This window comes from Neovison vison, chromosome X (genome assembly GCF_020171115.1).
Source record: "Neovison vison isolate M4711 chromosome X, ASM_NN_V1, whole genome shotgun sequence".
Classification (NCBI taxonomy): Eukaryota; Metazoa; Chordata; class Mammalia; order Carnivora; family Mustelidae; genus Neogale; species Neogale vison.
In genome coordinates, this window is record NC_058105.1 from 70634641 (window position 1) to 70652584 (window position 17944).

General features: G+C 41.3%; 1 protein-coding gene across 11 annotated transcripts in view; it reads right to left on the minus strand.

Annotated features, from left to right (window-relative positions):
• The window catches only part of TAF1 (TATA-box binding protein associated factor 1), a 72603-nt gene that overhangs the window by 12595 nt on the left and 42064 nt on the right, over positions 1–17944 (minus strand). The window lies entirely within an intron of this gene.

The window sequence follows — 17944 nt, forward strand, 5'->3', positions numbered from 1 at the left end:
GGTCTATAAGAACTCTGTACCTTCCACTCGACTGTTCCCTGAACTGCTCTAAAAAACTGAAAAAATATATATATATGTATATTCACACCAGACCAGCTATATTACATATGAAAGAATTAACAATAATTGTGTAATATTATTAAATAGCCAGTCAACATTTAAATTCATCAATTGTTTCATAAAGTTTCCTTTACATCTGCCTTCTTTGAATCATAATCCAAATCAATTCTACACACTGCTCTGAGACACTTTTGCCTATCAAGTGATTCTTTTTGTTTTTTAAAGATTTTATTTATTTATTCGACAGACAGAGATCACAAGTAGGCAGAGAGGCAGGCGGGGGTGGAGGTGGGAAGCAGGCTCCCTGCCAAGCAGAGAGCCCAATGTGGGGCTCGAACCCAGGACCCCGGGATCATGACCTGACCTGAAGGCAGAGGCTTTAACCCACTGAGCCAGCCAGGCACCCCTATCAAGTGATTCTTAACTAGCCAATACTGTTCCCGATATGGTCTTTGTCATAAGCTGCAGACGGGTGCCTGGCAAGTCAATCCAGTTTTGTCTGGCCCACATAAAAAAATCACTGCAGTCTGTGAAGTCAGACTGAGCAGTATACCCATAACATATATACTTTTTTGTGTATAAATTATACCTCAATAAAAAAATTTCATGAAAATCTTCATTAGTTGACAATATTTAAGTAACTGAAAAATTTCATATAAAAACCCAAATATCTGGCTTCTCTTAAAAAAGATGTGGTAACACAGAGTCATCATTCCCACAAAGCACCGATGGGCTGGAGCTGAAGAGCAGCTGCCCCTTTTAGATAAGGCATGTGTTTTGCAGGCTATCGTCCTCCCTACCAGGTCCGCTTAACTTATTTTTGCCTGGACCCTGAGGCATTTGAGTTTTTAATCCCTGACTTTAATGTTCTTTAATATCCTGGTCATTCACCCATGCATTCATTCTTTTTTTTAAAAAAAATATTTTATTTATTTGACAGACAAAAATCACAAGTAGGCAGAGAGGCAGGCAGAGAGAGAGAGGGGGGAAGCAGACTCCCTGCTGAGCACAGAGCCCAATGCAGGGCTCAATCCCAATACCCTGGGATCATGACCTGAGCCAAAGGCAGAGGCCCAACCCACTGAGCCACCCAGGCACCCCTCACCCATGCATTCATTCTTTTTTGTTTTTAAAGATTTTATTTATTTATTTGACAGAGAGAGACCACAAGTAGGCAGAGAAGCAGGCAGAGAGAGAGGAGGAAGCAGGCTCCCCGTGGAGTAGAGAGCTAGATGCGGGGCTCGATCCCAGGACCCTGGGATCATGACCTGAGCCGAAGGCAGAGGCATAACCCACTGAGCCACCCAGGTGCCCCCACCCCCGCATGCGTTCATTCTTAAAACATTTTTGAGTACCTTCTATGTGCCAGGCAGAAAGGAGAATGATATGATATAGAACACGTCCTCAAGAAGCTTATGGTCTCATCCAGTGAGACAGACTATAAACAAATAGGGCAATATAATGAAGGGGAAAAATTCATACAGGGTACAGGAGAGGCACAGAGGAAGAAGTGGCCAATTCTGGGAAGTGAGAGGGAAAAAGGATTTAGGAAAGGCTTCACAGAGGAGGTGATCCCTGAATTAGACCTACTATTTATTAGGAAGCACAGAATAAAAAATATACTATGTATATATGTGCCACTTTCATGCCAGACCTAATCTGGTTATTACAAGCTATTATATGAACAACAAAGTCTCTTTCAGTTAAAACCTCAGATAGGATTTCTGTCCTTTCAAAGAGGCAATAAAAATGGTATCCTCGGGGCGCCTGGGTGGCTCAGTGGGTTAAGCCGCTGCCTTCGGCTCGGGTCATGGTCTCAGGGTCCTGGGATCGAGTCCCACATCAGGCTCTCTGCTCAGCGGGGAGCCTGCTTCCCTCTCTCTCTCTCTGCCTGCCTCTCCGACTACTTGTGATTTCTCTCTGTCAAATAAATAAATAAAATCTTAAAAAAAAATGGTATCCTCACACAAGCTGACCATGCCAAACACAAACAAACCAGAAAGAAATCACAAACCAGAAAGAAAACAAAGCCAACCATCAAGATATTCAGGACACATATAAAGACAGCCAGAGCCGGCTCACCGTCAAGAACAGTTTGAGTGATAAGAAGACTGTAGCTCAAGTTTCCAGAGTTCTAATCTCCTAGAGCCACCAGTAGGCTGGTCCTCAAAATACTGATAGGAGACGAGACTGCAGACGTTATCAGAAAGCTTGTTCATGTTGAGAGTAACGTGTAACACTAGGGCAAACACGCTGCACACAGTCTACAGGCCTCCCTTATGAAGCCAATACAACGTCAGCTTCTTTGGGTACAGTGACTCTTCTACTTATAGGGACTTACCATGTGGCTATAATTCCAGCCTATAATTGAAGAATTTAGACCTTACTTGAATTGGTTTTGAAACCTAAACCTAAACTAACCCTTTAACAGCTCACTGCTCTCATTTAAAACACAGGGAAGGTAGCATAGACATTTTCACAATATTTATTCTTCCAATCCAGGAGCATGGAACATTTTTCCATTTCTTTGTGTCTTCCTCAATTTCTTTCATGAGTACTTTATAGTTTTCTGAGTATAGATTCTTAGCCTCTTTGGTTAGGTTTATTCCTAGGTATCTTATGGTCTGGGGTGCAATTGTAAATGGGATTGACTCCTTAATTTCTCTTTCTTCTGTCTTGTTGTTGGTGTAGAGAAATGCAACTGATTTCTGTGCATTTATCTTATATCCTGACACTTTACTGAATTCCTGTATAAGTTCTAGCAGTTTTGGAGTGGAGTCTTTTGGGTTTTCCACATAGAGATGACAGATGCTGGCGAGGATGCGGAGAAAGGGGAACCCTCCTACACTGTTGGTGGGAATGCAAGCTGGTGCAACCACTCTGGAAAACAGCATGGAGGTTCCTCAAAATGTTGAAAATAGAACTGCCCTATGACCCAGCAATTGCACTACTGGGAATTTACCCTTAAGATACAAACGTAGTGATCCAAAGGGGCACGTGCACCCGAATGTTTATAGCAGCAATGTCCACAATAGCCAAACTATGGAAAGAACCTAGATGTCCATCAACAGATGAATGGATCAAGAAGATGTGGTATATATACACAACGGAATACTATGCAGCCATCAAAAGAAACGAAATCTTGCCATTTGCGACAACATGGATGGAACTAGAGCGTATCATGCTTAGCGAAATAAGTCAAGCGGAGAAAGACAACTATCATATGATCTCCCTGATATGAGGGAGTGGTGATGCAACATGGGGGCTTAAGTGGGTAGGAGAAGAATCCATGAAACAAGATGGGATAGGGAGGGAGACAAACTATAAGTGACTCTTAATCTCACGAAACAAACTGTGGGTTGCTGGGGGTTGGGAGAAGGGGGGTAGGGTTATGGACATTGGGGAGGGTATGTGCTTTTGGGTAAATTGGAAGGGGAGGTGAACCATGAGAGACTATGGACTCTGAAAAACAATCTGGGGGGTTTGAAGTGGCGGGGGGGTGGGAGGTTGGGGTACCAGGTGGTGGGTATTATAGAGGGCACAGCTTGCATGGAGCACTGGGTGTGGTGAAAAAATAATGAATACTGTTTTTCTGAAAATAAATAAATTGAAAAAAAAAAAAAAAACCACAGGGAAGGGGCACCTGGGTGGCTCAGCGGGTTGGACCTCTGCCTTCAGCTTGGGTCATGATCTCAGGGTGTTGGGATCGAGCCCCGCATCGGGCTCTCTGCTTAGCGGGAAGCCTGCTTCCCCCCACCCCCAAGCCTGCCTCTCTGCCTGCTTGTGATCTCTCGCTGTCAAAATAAATAAATAAAATCTTAAAAAAAAAAAAAAGACACAGGGAAAAGTGTTTTCTACATCTGCACAATTTTCTCTCCTAACCATTTTGAAGACGGGACCTCTTCCTTCCCCATTTTTTTTTTGCAACATGCAACTCTAGAGAAACACCTGCTAATAACAACCCCAGAATATATATATATATATATATTTATTTATTTATTTATTTATTTATTTTCAAGATTTTATTTGTTTATTTGACAGACAGAGATCACAAGTAGAGAGGCAGGCAGAGAGAGAGAGAGGGAAGCAGGCTCCCTGCTGAGCAGAGAGCCCGATGCGGGACTCGATCCCAGGACCCTGAGATCATGACCTGAGCCGAAGGCAGCGGCTTAACCCACTGAGCCACCCAGGCGTCCCCCAGAATATATTTTTAAAAACACACTTGGGGTGCCTAGGTGACTCAGTTGGTCAAGCAACTGCCTTCGGCTCAGGTATTGAAGCTGGGATCCCAGGATCGAGTCCCAGATCTGGCTCCCTGCTCAGCAGGGAATCTGCCTCTCCCTCTGACCCTCTCTCCTCTCATGCTCTCTCTAAACTTCCTCTCTCTCTCAAAATAAACACATAAAAAAAACCTTAAGAAAAAACACTTTAAAAAAAACCTACACTATTTACAAAAGCTGATACTACCTGTTCATGTGTTTGGATTACTAGTTGTTTGTGTCCTCCCTTTTTTTAAAGCTTTTATTTATTTATTTGACAGAGAGAGAGAGAGAGAGATATCACAAGTAGGCAGAGAAGCAGGCAGAGGGGGAGGGGGAAGCAGGCTCCTTGCTGAGTAGAGAGCCCAATGTGGGGCTCGATCCCAGGACCCTGGGACCATGACCTGAGCCAAAGGCAGAAGCTTAACCCACTGAGCCACCCAGGCACCCTTATGTCCTCCATTTAAAAAAAGATTTTATTTATTTATTTGACAAAGAGAGAGAGAACACAAGTAGGCAGAGAGGCAGGCGGTGGGGGCAGGGAGCATGTTTCCTGATGAGCAGAGAGCCTGATGTGGGGCCCGATCCCAGGACCCTGAGATCATGACTTCAGCTGCAGGCAGAGGCTCAACCCACTGAGCCGTCCAGGCACCCCTGTGTCCTCCATTTTTAACAGTGCCCTTAAGCGTTACAGATGGTTTGGCTATTTAACTCTTTTACTCTACTATATGCAAAGCAGTTTTTTTTAAAGATTTTATTTATTTATTTGACAGAGAGAGATCACAAGTAGACAGAAAGGCAGGCAGAGAGAGAGAGAAAGAGGGGGAAGCAGACTCCCTGCTGAGCAGAGAGCCCGATGCGGGACTCGATCCCAGGACCCTGAGATCATGACCTGAGCCGAAGGCAGCGGCTTAACCCACTGAGCCACCCAGGCGCCCCGGCAAAGCAGTTTTGAAATACATTTTTTTAAAATGATTTTTTTGAAGATTTTACTAATTTGACAGAGAGAGAGAGAGAGATCACAAGTAGGCAAGGAGAAAGAGGGGGAAGCAGGCTCCCTGCTGAGCAGAGAGTCCGATGTGGGGCTCGATCCCAGGACCCTGAGATCATGACCTGAGCCAAAGGCAGAAGCTTTAACCCACTGAGATGCCCAGGTGTCCCTAGAACACAATTTTAGAGCACAGATGAAAATTTCCTACAAAAATACTCCTATAAATGCACAATGATATCAATGAAATATAAAAATAGTGAAAAGCTGTTCAATAGCCAGCATTATAGAAATACTTTAAATACCTAATGGGGGATACTTAAGTAAATTAAGATACATATATCTATGCTATGGAATACATTAAAAACAATGAGAAAGGGGCGCCTGGGTGGCTCAGTGGGTTAAAGCCTCTGCCTTCAGCTCAGGTCGTGATCCCAGGGTCCTGGGATCGAGCCCCACATCGGGCTCTCTGCTCGGCGGGGAGCCTGCTTCCTCCTCTCTCTCTGCCTGCCTCTCTGCCTACTTGTGATCTCTCTCTGTCAAATAAATAAAAATCTTTAAAAAAAAAAAAAAAGAATGAGAGAGCAGTACGTACTAATAAGACGGAATCAATAATTATGCCAATTTTCCCCCAAACTGATCTATACATTTACCTCAATTCTTATCAAAATCCCGGCAAGACTTTTCTGTAGATATAAATACTCTTCTAAAATTTATATGCAGAGGCTCCTGGGTGGCTCAGTCGGTTAAGCATCTGCCATCATCTGGGGTCATGACCCCAGGGTCCTGGGATTGAGCCCCATATAAGGCTTCCTGCTCAGCAGAGAGACTGCTTCCCTCTCTCCCTCTGCCTACTTGTGCTCTCTATCACTCTGTCAAATAAATAAAATTTTAAAAAAATAGTAAAATTTATGTGTAAAGGCAAAAGAATCTTTTTAAAAAGGGGGGGTGCCTGGGTAGCTCAGTGGGTTAAGCCTCTGCCTTCGGCTCAGGTCATCATCTCAGGGTCCTGGGATCGAGCCCTGTATCCGGCTCTCTGCTCAGCAGGGAGCCTGCTTCCCTTCCTCTCTCTCTGCCTGCCTGTGATCTCTGTCTGTCAAATAAATAAATTTTTAAAAAAAGACAAAAGAATAAGAAAACCATTTATAAAAAGATTTAAATGAGAGGAATCACTCTACCTGATGACAAGAGTTACTATACATAGCTACAACAATCGTTGTACTGTGCATAGGGATAGATACGTAGATCAGTGGAACAAAATAGACCTGGAAATAGATGCATACACTCAACTGATTCTTGACAAAGGTGCTCAAAGCAATTCAATGGAGAAAGGATAGCCTTCCCAACAAATTAAATGGAACAACTGGACATCCACAGGCAAAACAAAATGAACCTCAACCAAAATCTCATACCATACACAAAAATTAATTCAAAGTGGATTATGGATTTAAATGTGAAATTCTAAAACTATAAGTTTTTTTTAAAAGATTTTATTTATTTATTTGACAGACAAGAGATCACAAGTAGGCAGAGAGACAGGCAGAGAGAGAGAGAGAGAGAGAGAGAGCAGGAAGCAGGCTCCCTGCAGAGCAGAGAGCCCAATGTGGGGCTCGATCCCAGGACCCTGGGATCATGACCTGAGCTGAAGGCAGAGGCTTTAACCCACTGAGCCACCCAGGCGCCCCCTAAAACTATAAGCTTTTAAAAGAAAATATAAGAGGAAAAAAAACCTTTGTGACCTGGGGTTAAGCAGACTTCCTAGAGATATACCAGAAGTGTACTCCATAAAAGAAAAAAAATTATAAATTGGACTTTACCAAAATTAAACATTTCTGTTCTTCCAAAGATACAGTCAAAAGACTAAGAAGACAAGGACTGGGAGAAAATCTTTGTAAATCATACATCTACCTGATCTATTCCACCTCTTCCATTTCTTGGCTACTGTAAATAATGCTACAAGAAACATAGGGGTCCATATATCTTTTCAAATTAGTGTTTTCATTTTCTTTGGATAAAAAAAGGCAGTGGGATTACTGGATTGTATGGTATTTCTATTTTTAATTTTTTGAGGAACCTCCTTACTGTTTTCCACAGTGGTTGCACCAATTTACATTCCCAGTAATACTGCATGAGGGTTCTTTTTCTCCACATCCTTGCCAACACTCAGTTATAAAATAAGTCAGTCATGGGGATAAGAAGTATAGCACTGGGAACATAATAATATTGTAATAATGTTCTATGATGAGAGGTGGTAACTACACTTATGTGGTGAGCAAAGCATAATGTATGGAACTGCTGAGTCCCTATGTTATACACCTGAAACCAACATGACATATGTCAACTATACTTCAGTAAGTTTTGGTTTCATAATTTTTAAAAATCATACATATAATAAAGAACAAGTACCTAAAATAAAGAACCCTCAAAACTCATTAATGCACACACAAAAAGAAAGCAGCACAATTAAAACTGGAGCAAAGAAATGCACAGACACCTCAACACAGAAAATACATGGATGGCACATAAACATAAGATGTTTAACATCAACAGCCATTAGGGAGATGCAAAATAAAGCCACAATGAGATTAAAGAATGACTCAAATGAAGAAAACAACAACAATGATAATACTAAATACTAAAGACAAACTAGATCATTCATCTATTGCTTGTAGGAATATAAAATGGTACAGACACACAGGAGAAGAGTTTGGCAGCTTCTTACAAAACATATGTATACCATCATCTTCTTGGACATTTATCCTGGGGAAATGAATTTATACTCATACAAAATCCTGTACACAAATGTTCACAGCAGCTTTATTTACAATACAAAGTACTGGAAACCTGACAGTCCTTCACTGAGTGAATGGCTGAACAAACTCGGGCACAATGGAATGCTACTAACAATTGGAAAAAATGAACTACTGATCCATACAACAATTTGAACAGATCTCAGGACAATTATGCTTAGTGAAAAAAATCAATGTCAAAAATATATTGCCGAGTGATGCTGAGCATCTGAACATGTTCATATACCGGCATCAGGGAAACAGAAATCAAAACCACAGTGAGATGCCACCTCACACAGGTCAGAATGGCTAAAGTCAACAAGTCAGGAAATTACAGATGTTGCAGAGGGGGTGGAGAGAGGGGAACCCTCTTACACTGTTGTTGGGAATGCAAGCTGGTGCAGTCACTCTGGAAAACAGCATGGAGGTTCCTCAAAAAGTTAAAAATAGCGCTACCCTATCACCCAGCAATGCACTACTAGGTATTTACCTCTAAGATACAAATGTAGCAATCCGAAGGGACATCTACACCGCAATGTTCGTAGCAGCAATGTCCACAATAGCCAAACTATGGAAAGAGCCCAGATGTCCATCAACAGATGAATGGATAAAGATGTGGTATATATATACAATGGAATACCACTCAGCCATCGAAGAAAATGAAATCTTGCCATTTGCAACAACATGGATGGAGCTAGAGGGTATTATGCTAAGTGAAAGAAGTCAGAGAAAGACAAATACCATATTTCATTCATATGTCAAATTTAAGAAACAAAACAGAGGAGCACTGAAGAAGGGAAAGAAAAAAAAAAAACAAGACAGAACCAGAGAGGGAGACAAACCAAAACAGACTCTTAACCACAGGAAACAAACCAAGGGTTGCTGGAGTGGGGGGAGTGGGGGGACGGGGTAACTGGGTGATGGGCATTAAGGAAGGCATGTGATGTAATGAGCACTGGGTCTTATATAAGATGATGAATTACTGAACTCTACCCCTGAAACCAATAATACACTGTATGTTAACTGAATGTAAATAAAATTAAAAATAAGCAGAAACAAAAAACAAAAAAATGCTCAAATGTCAAAACTATAAAGATGAAAAACAGATAAGTGGCTGCCAAGGGACAAGACAGTGGTAGACGCATGTCGGGGGATGCGGATACAGAGAGGTAGCATCAGAGAGTTCTTCTGTGGTGACAGAACAGTTCTCAAAATTGACTGCAGTGGGGGCTACACAATGGCGTAAACTGCATTAAATTGTACACACACACACACAAAAATGAATATAGATTTCCTTAAAAAGTGCAAACTGAATAAAGTCTGTAATCTAGTTAATGGTAATATATCAAATCAATTACCCTGGTTTTGATAGTGAACTATAGCTATGTAAGATGTCACTACAAGAGAAAGCTGGGTGAAGGGTACACAGGACTCTGTACTATTGTACTATTTTTGTAATTTCTTGAGTCTAAAATTATTTCAAAATCAATCATGATACAGTCACGAGCAAAGAGCAACTTACAGAATATTATCTCTGAAAATGGCAATTCTTTTTTTTTTTTTAAAGATTTTATTTATTTATTTGACAGAGAGATCACAAGTAGGCAGAGAGGCAGAGAGAGAAAGGGGGAAGCAGACTCCTGGCTGAGCAGAGAGCCCGATGCGGGGCTCGATCCCAGGACCCTGGGATTATGACCTGAGCTGAAGGCAGAGGCTTTAACCTACTGAGCCACCTAGGTGCCCCCGAAAATGGCAACTCTTGAAAAAAATAAATTTTAAAAAACCACATGTCATTATTAAATGCTTTATACTAGTACAGAAACAAGCATGGCAAGGATACATATTATCTGTGGTGAAAGAAACTATGGGAGATGGGGACAGAAGACAGGCAGAAACTTTCATTTTTAATTTTACATATTTCCATATTCCTTGACCTTTTTATAAGAAATATGAATTTTTTAAAAAATTTATTTGACAGACAGAGATCACAAGTAGGCAGAGGCAGGCAGAGAGAGAGAGAGGGAGGGAGGCAAGCTCCTGCTGAGCAGAGAGACCCATGCGGGGCTCGATCCCAGGACCCTGGGATCACGACCTGAGCCAAAGACAGAGAATTTAACCCACTGAGCCACCCAGGCGCCCCAAGAAAAATGAATTTTTAAATTTTTTTAAAAGATTTTATTTATTTATTTGACAGAGAGAAATCACAAGTAAGCAGAGAGGCAGGCAGAGAGAGGAGGAAGCAGGCTCCCTGAGGAGCAGAGAGCCTGATGCGGGGCTCAATCCCAGGGCCCTGGGATCATGACCTGAGCCGAAGGCAGAGGCTTTAACCCACTGAGCCACCCAGGTGCCCCGAATTTTTAAAATTTTTTACAAAAGAGGTCTATCTGACAGGAATGTGAATGATAGGTTAGTAAGTCTAGAGGCTGGAACATTAGCCAGGTGACTATTTACTGTAAAAATCCAGACAAAATATAATAAGGGCTTTAGTGATTTACCAGGGGTCAGAGATTTATTCAAGGGAAAGAAGGAAAAATAACTTTGAGGTTTCTAGGTATAGCTACTGGGTAACACCAGTGCCCCCATTAAACCCAGACTGCAAATAGTGAAGGACTGAATTGAGTAAAGGAGGGAGGGGGAAAGCTGGGATGGATAAGGACAGAAGAACACTCAGTGTGAAAAGTATGTCTGAAGTTCCACCGGGATATCCGAGAGGAAATGTTCAGCAGGTGGATGGGGATATTGATCATGGCTCAGAATAAAACTGAGTTATCAGGAAAGAGGTAGCTGCTGAAGTTAGAGGAACAGGCAAAAGGACATTCAGCAAAGGAGACTGAGAAGGCATGATCTACCAAGTAGGAGGAATGGAAGAGCTAAAAGTTACAAAGCCAATCATAATATAGTTTCAAGGAAGGAAATGGTCAGTGATGTCAAATACTGGGGTGAGGCCAAGGTAATGACTGAAAAGAGCCAACCATATCTGGCAATTATGTGATCCTATTCACTTGTTGTACTGGACAAGGAAGAAGCCAAAGACTGAATGAGGCACAAATTGCAAGTTAAAAAGAGGAGAGATGTTCCTCATTTAAAAAAAAAAAAAGGAATTCGGATCATGCTACAACACGGATGAACCTTGAGAACATTATGCTAGATGAAATAAGCCTGACACAAAAGGACAAATATTCCATATACTCGGATTCCACTTACAGGAGATGCCTAGAAGGGGCAAATTTACAAAGAGTAGAACAGAAGTTGCCGAGGGCTGGTGGGAATGGGAGAATGGGTTTACTGCTTAATGGATGTAGAATTTCTGTTATGGGATGAGGAGGAAGTTCTGGAAATGGATGGCAGTAACAGCTGCACAACATTTTCAATGTACTTAATGCCACTGAATTATACACTTAAAAAAAGTTAAAAAGGAAAATGCTTATGCTGTGTACATTTTACCAGAATTAAAAAAAAAAGTCTGGCTGTGAAGAAGAGAAAAAGCAAGAATAGCAGCAAGAGGTTGAAGCCGGATTAAGTGAGATTTTATTCTCTTCAAAGATGTGAGAGACTGAAACTTCACATGGGAATATGTGTATCCTGGCCCCAGTCTAAGGAAGATCACTAAAAGATTTTAAAAAAAGACCTTTATTGTGTAATACTGGCCAAACTTACAGAATAGTCTCAGAAGACTGACTTAGAAATGAATATATGGAAATAGTTTAAGCATTATATTTACCTACAAATAATACTGAATAACCTACTCATATGCAAACAGATTGGAAACCTGAGATTTAATAGCCAGGTAGGGAAGAAAAGAGCACATGTATAATAGCAGCAAAACTTTAAAACTGCCTAGGAATAAACTTAGTAACAAAAAGACAGATGCTCAAAAGCAACGAAAACTATAAAATCTATGTATAGAAATAGACTAAAGATACCTAGAAATTATCCAAAGAAGACTAGTAGCCTTTATTGAGTAAAAGAAAATGTGAATCAATGAAAAAGCTTCTAGAGGAAGAAATGTAATATTATAAAGATATATCCTCTCTCTAAATTAATCCATACATTAAGTAAGATTTCAATACTATTTATTTGGGAACAAGTTAGAATCTAACAAAAATGATCTCAGTTTATTTAATAATTAAGCAAAGAAAGCCAAGGAATTTAAAATTATCAAGTCTCAGTGATAAGCACAGTGACACTATCAGGTGATAATAGTGCAGATTAAACAAATAGATAAATAAAAAAGAACAGAAAACTCCCAAATAGATTCAGGAATATATACAACTTTAGTACATGATAAAGGTATCATTTCATTTAGTAAGAAAGGGCAAGACTATTTCATAAATAGAACTTGGGACACTTTGGCTAAACATTTGGAAGAGAAAATAAGTTAGATATTTATCTTATACCATAGGATCTAGTTTTAAAAATCGATAAACATTCAAATATTTAAAATATGATAGGCATTAGAAGAGAACATAGTTGGATATCTTAGGGGTAGGAGAGCTCTTTTAAACAATTATACCAAAGACAGAAATCATAAAGGAAAAGACTGATAAAGATCTACAGAAAAATGAAGTTTCTTATTTTCTCTGGGTACATACCCATAGTGGAATTATTGGATCATATGGTATTTCTATTTTTATTTGTTGAGGAAGCTCCATAATGTCTCCACCAATTTGCATTCCCACCAGGAGTACACAAAGGCTCCTTTTCCTCCACATCCTCACCAACACTTGTATCTAATGCTCTTTAGCTATTCTGAAAGTGTAGGGTAATGTTTCATTGTGGCTCTGATTTGCATTTCCCTGATGATTAGTAATGTCTTTTCATGTATCTATTGACCCAAAGAAAATGAAAACATGAATTTGAAAAGATATACGCAGCCCTATGTTTATTGCAGCATTATTCAGAACAGTCAAGATATGGAAGCAGCCCAAGTGTCCATCCACAGATGAATGCATAAAAGACGTGTGCGTCACATACACACACACACATACACACAGACACACAGAGTCTCTCGCGCGCACGGAATACCACTCGGCCATAAAAAAGAATGAAATCTTGCCATTTGCCCTGACATGGATGGAGCTAGAGTATAAAGCTAAGCGAAACAAGCCAGTCAGAGAAAAGACAAATACCAAATGATTTCACTCACATGTAGAATTTAAGAAACAAAACAAAATAACAAAAATGAGATGGACAAAAAGACTGACTCTTAAATACAGAGAGTAAACTGGTGGTTGCCGGAGGAGAGGTGGGTTTGGTGTTGGGTGAGATAGGTGATGAGGATTAAAGAATACTTATCTTGATGAGAGCACTGAGAAATGTACAGAACTGTTTGGGGCGCCTGGGTGGCTCAGTGGGTTAAGCCGCTGCCTTCGGCTCAGGTCATGATCTCAGGGTCCTGGGATCGAGTCCCGCATCGGGCTCCCTGCTCAGCGGGGAGCCTGCTTCCTCCTCTCTCTCTCTGCCTGCCTCTCTGCCTACTTGTGATCTCTCTCTGTCAAATAAATAAATAAAATATTAAAAAAAAAAAAGAAATGTACAGAACTGTTTGAATCCTATTGTACATCTGAAACTAATGTAACGCTGTATGTCAACTCTACTCCACTTAATAACTTAAGATCTGCAGACAGGCTCCCTTGAGACTTTGGCTAAACACTAAACTGCACATGGTTAGAATGAGAGTCCAAGAGGGGCCCTATAAGCAGAACAACTATCAGAGCTCACACAGGGTTGGGAGTTACTCAAATGAAAGTGGGAAAAAAAAAACCCTCCCAGGAGTTTTTTGGTTTTTTTTTTTTTTTTTTACTTTTTGTAAAGTTATTCTGTATCTTTATCTAGATTGTAGGGTCCCACTGAGCACTGTGTAAGTTCAGGCTCTCAGGTTTAATGACACATGATCTACCTATCCTAGGCCTACCTTGAAGATGGCTTATCAGAGCTGATTTTTGGTTTAAAGAGCACTAGAGGTTGCTGGGGGGATGGGGGTAGGGGGAGGGTGGCTGGGTCATGGACATTGGGGAGGGTATGTGCTATGGTGAGTGCTGTGAAGTGTGTAAGCCTGACGATTAATAAAAATAATTAATAAAACAAAGTTTTCGGGGCGCCTGGGTGGCTCAGTGGGTTAAGCCGCTGCCTTCGGCTCAGGTTATGATCTCGGGGTCCTGGGATCGAGTCCTGCATCGGGCTCTCTGCTCAGCAGGGAGCCTGCTTCCCTCTCTCTGCCTGCCTCTCTGTCTACTGTGATCTCTCTCTGTCAAATAAATAAATAAAATCTTTAAAACAACAACAACAAAGTTTTCAAAGGAAAACAAACAAAAGCACTAGAGGAGGAACTTGCTAGGAAATTCTTTGGGAAAAGAAATATTATGAATAGCTTGGTATCACTTACTGGTACAGATGATGCAGTTCACTTCAAATTTAACCAAACATTCAGTACTAACTTATCTTTACCAACAACTTATGCCTTAACGGTTCTGTGAAGACTGACAAAAAGTTTGGGTTGTATTTTTCAGAAGGGATTTCTTGATCTACATGGCTCCCTCCTTTCATAGACTTGAAATGTTATGTGCCTTCTGAGACTACTGCAAATAGCTCCAATCCCAAGTTTCAGGTTTCCCTGATTATTAATGCTCTTTTCAAATGCTTCTGGAGCAAAAAGAGAGGCTCTGAGATGGATTCAGTACCTATTGGGGAGCCGGAAGGCACAAGTGCTTGAACTCTATTCGGAGTGTGCAGCCCAACACCACCACCTGAGTACAAGGCAGTTCTCTGACATGTCCTGCCCCCTTCCGGGTGCACTTGTATTTGGAGTGGTACTCACTGCCTGAAGAGCCCATCCTCAGTGCGCGCGCACACACACACACGCGCGCACGCGCACACACACACACACACACAAAATAATGCAGGGTAAGTTGATAGAGTTATAGAAAATGCTACAGGGGCGCCTGGGTGGCTCAGTGGGTTAAAGCCTCTGCCTTCAGATCAGGTCATGATCCCAGGGTCCTGGGATGGAGCCCTGCATCGGGCTCTCTGCTCAGGAGGGAGCACGCTTTCCCCCATCTCTCTGCCTGCCTCTCTGCCTACTGGTGATCTTTATCTGTCAAATAAATAAATAAAATATTAAAAAAAAGAAAATGCTACAGAAATATGTTTATATGTAGTGTGATACTATGTGTGAAGGATCAGAATGGCAAGAATCGATGCTAATTAGATACACTGTTCTACTAACTTTGGTAGGGCATAGACCCTATGTGGACCCTATTATTATTACTTAAAAACAGAAGCATGTTCAAATCAACAAAATCAAAAAAAAATTAAACAAAAGTAGTATTTTGTGTATGTAGGAAACATCTCATATGTGACTTTCAACTCCATGATTGATGTCCTTTTAGTACAAAAGATGTCACATTTTGTGTCACAGCACACTACAAACCCTTAACAGCCCTAGTCAGAAGTTTCTTACACTCTTATCAACTTGTTTAGAGGGGAAAGAGTCAGCCTTCTAGGCTGTCCACTGCTGCTATCAAGTTATTTACTCTCCCATGGAAAAAAAAAAACCCTCCTATTTTGAGACTTGTTCTCTACTGTGCCAGAGGTTGAAAACCAGCTGCCCTGGGAAGTAGATTTGGCCTGCAGATAGAGCTTTTTGACTGGCTCACAGAATTTTTTAAAAAAAATTTTCAGTATATTTGCAAATACGTAAAAATTGGGAAATGTCACACACAAATATCTACATTTTCTGCTTCTCTTGAAAAATCAAGACTACCCAGCAACACTATGCTCATTTCCTTAGGACAATGATCAAATGAAGCATAGGACTCTTTAGATGGAATGTATACTCTTCTCATTTACTACAATCCACACCTGGCCCACCTCATTTACATTACTTGCCTCGCCTCCTGCAAGCTGTCTGAGTTTGCGATCGCTGCTCTTCATCTCTACTCACCATCATGAATCTACTCACATTCAACAAGGACCTACACACCTGGCAGAGTCTCCTTCTTGGCTCCAAATCCCTCCCCATCATGGTGGATTACTCTACTGTTCACCTGCACTACCCATCCAAAATCCTTGCTCATTTCATGCCCATGTTTGCAGCTCCACTCTAGCAAACATATCCAAGGCTGTATCCAGAATGTTGTCTTTAACTGAAAACACATTCACTTCTGAAAGTTTCAATTCCAGTATCCTACTTTTTTTTTAAAGATTTATTTGACAGAGATCACAAGTAGAGAGGCAGGCAGAGAAAGAGGAGGAAGCAGGCCCCCTGCTGAGCAGAGAGCCCCATTGGGTGGGGGCGCTCAATCCCAGGACCCTGAGATCATGACCTGAGCCAAAGGCAGAGGCTTAACCCACTGGGCCACCCAGACGCCCCCTGGTATCCTACTTTTTTTTTTCCCAATTTATTTATTTTCAGAAAAACATTATTCATTATTTTTTCACCATACCCAGTGCTCCATGCAAGCCGTGCCCTCTATAATACCCACCACCTGGTACCCCAACCTCCCACCCCCCCGCCACTTCAAACCTACTTTTTAATCACAACCTTGTATCTGTTCTGTGTTTTCACTCCCTCTGACCTCAAGGAAATGTAAAAGCCTGTAAGCCCATTAATTTCTATTTCCCAATCTATTAAGCCTCTCTTGGCTTTAGTTTTGGCCCTCATCAGCCCCCATGCTTTAAAAAGTAAGGTAATGTATACACAGTGTGGTACACCTCCCTCCATTAGCAGTTATATTTGAAGATGGAGGTTGGGGGGATGATATAAAATAATTTGGGGGCACCTGGGTGGCTCAGTCAATTAAGCATCTGATTCTTGATTTTGGCTCAGGTCACAATCTCAGGGTCCTGGGATTGAGCCCCATATCAGGATCCCTGCTTAGTGGGGAGTCTGCTGTGCCTTTCCTTCTGCCTCTCCCCTAGCTCATGCTTTCTCTCAAATAAATGAATCTTTTTAAAAAATGAAAATAAAATAATTTGTAAGAAATGTGAAATGTGTAAAAGTACAGATATGTCAAATGCAAACTCAGATGAACTTTTAAAGATAAAACGTGAATTTCCAGGGCGCCTGGGTGGCTTAGTCGGTTAAGCGTCTGCCTTCAGCTCAAGTCATGATCCCAGAGCCCTGGGACTGAGTCCCGCATCAGGGTCCTTGCTTGGCAGGGAGTCTGCTTCTCCTCCCTCCCTACCACTCCCCCTGCTTATGTGCTCCCTCTCTCTTCCCAACAAATAAATACAATCTTAAAAAAAACAAGAACCACGACTCTTGATCTCTGGCTTGTAAGTTTGAGCCCACACTGGGTATAGAGATTACTAAAAAGAAACAAACAAACAAACAAAAACCACAAATTGCAAAGAAATTTCAAGCCTTTGCAGAGCCGCTCTGGGATATTCCCCCAAACCAGAGACTATATAATCACAATCCTCTGCTATAAAAGGGTCCTTTGGTGACAAAATCTGAGAAGCTCCAACTTCAACCTTTCCCCCACCTTGCTGACACCTTCAATTCCCAATCTTTCCAACACACCCAGAAAAAGATCCCAATCCTGAATCAATTCTATCATCTGCCTTCTTAGTTCCCTGACAATTACACAACTGTGCCAATTGATGCTGCTATAAAAATGAACAGTCTCCAACATGAGCTGGACCCTCAAAGGCTTCTCAACAGTTCTGAAATGTCTCTAGTCAGCTATTTTTCAAATTTCCTACAACAGATAATTCAAACCCTTATCAACATTTCTCTTCAAATTCCTTCTCCCACCACCTCACCCACTGTCAGCAGAAGACCCTATTTCCTACTTTGGAGAGAAAATAAGAGACTACCCAGCAGAAACTTTCTCGGTGTCTATCTT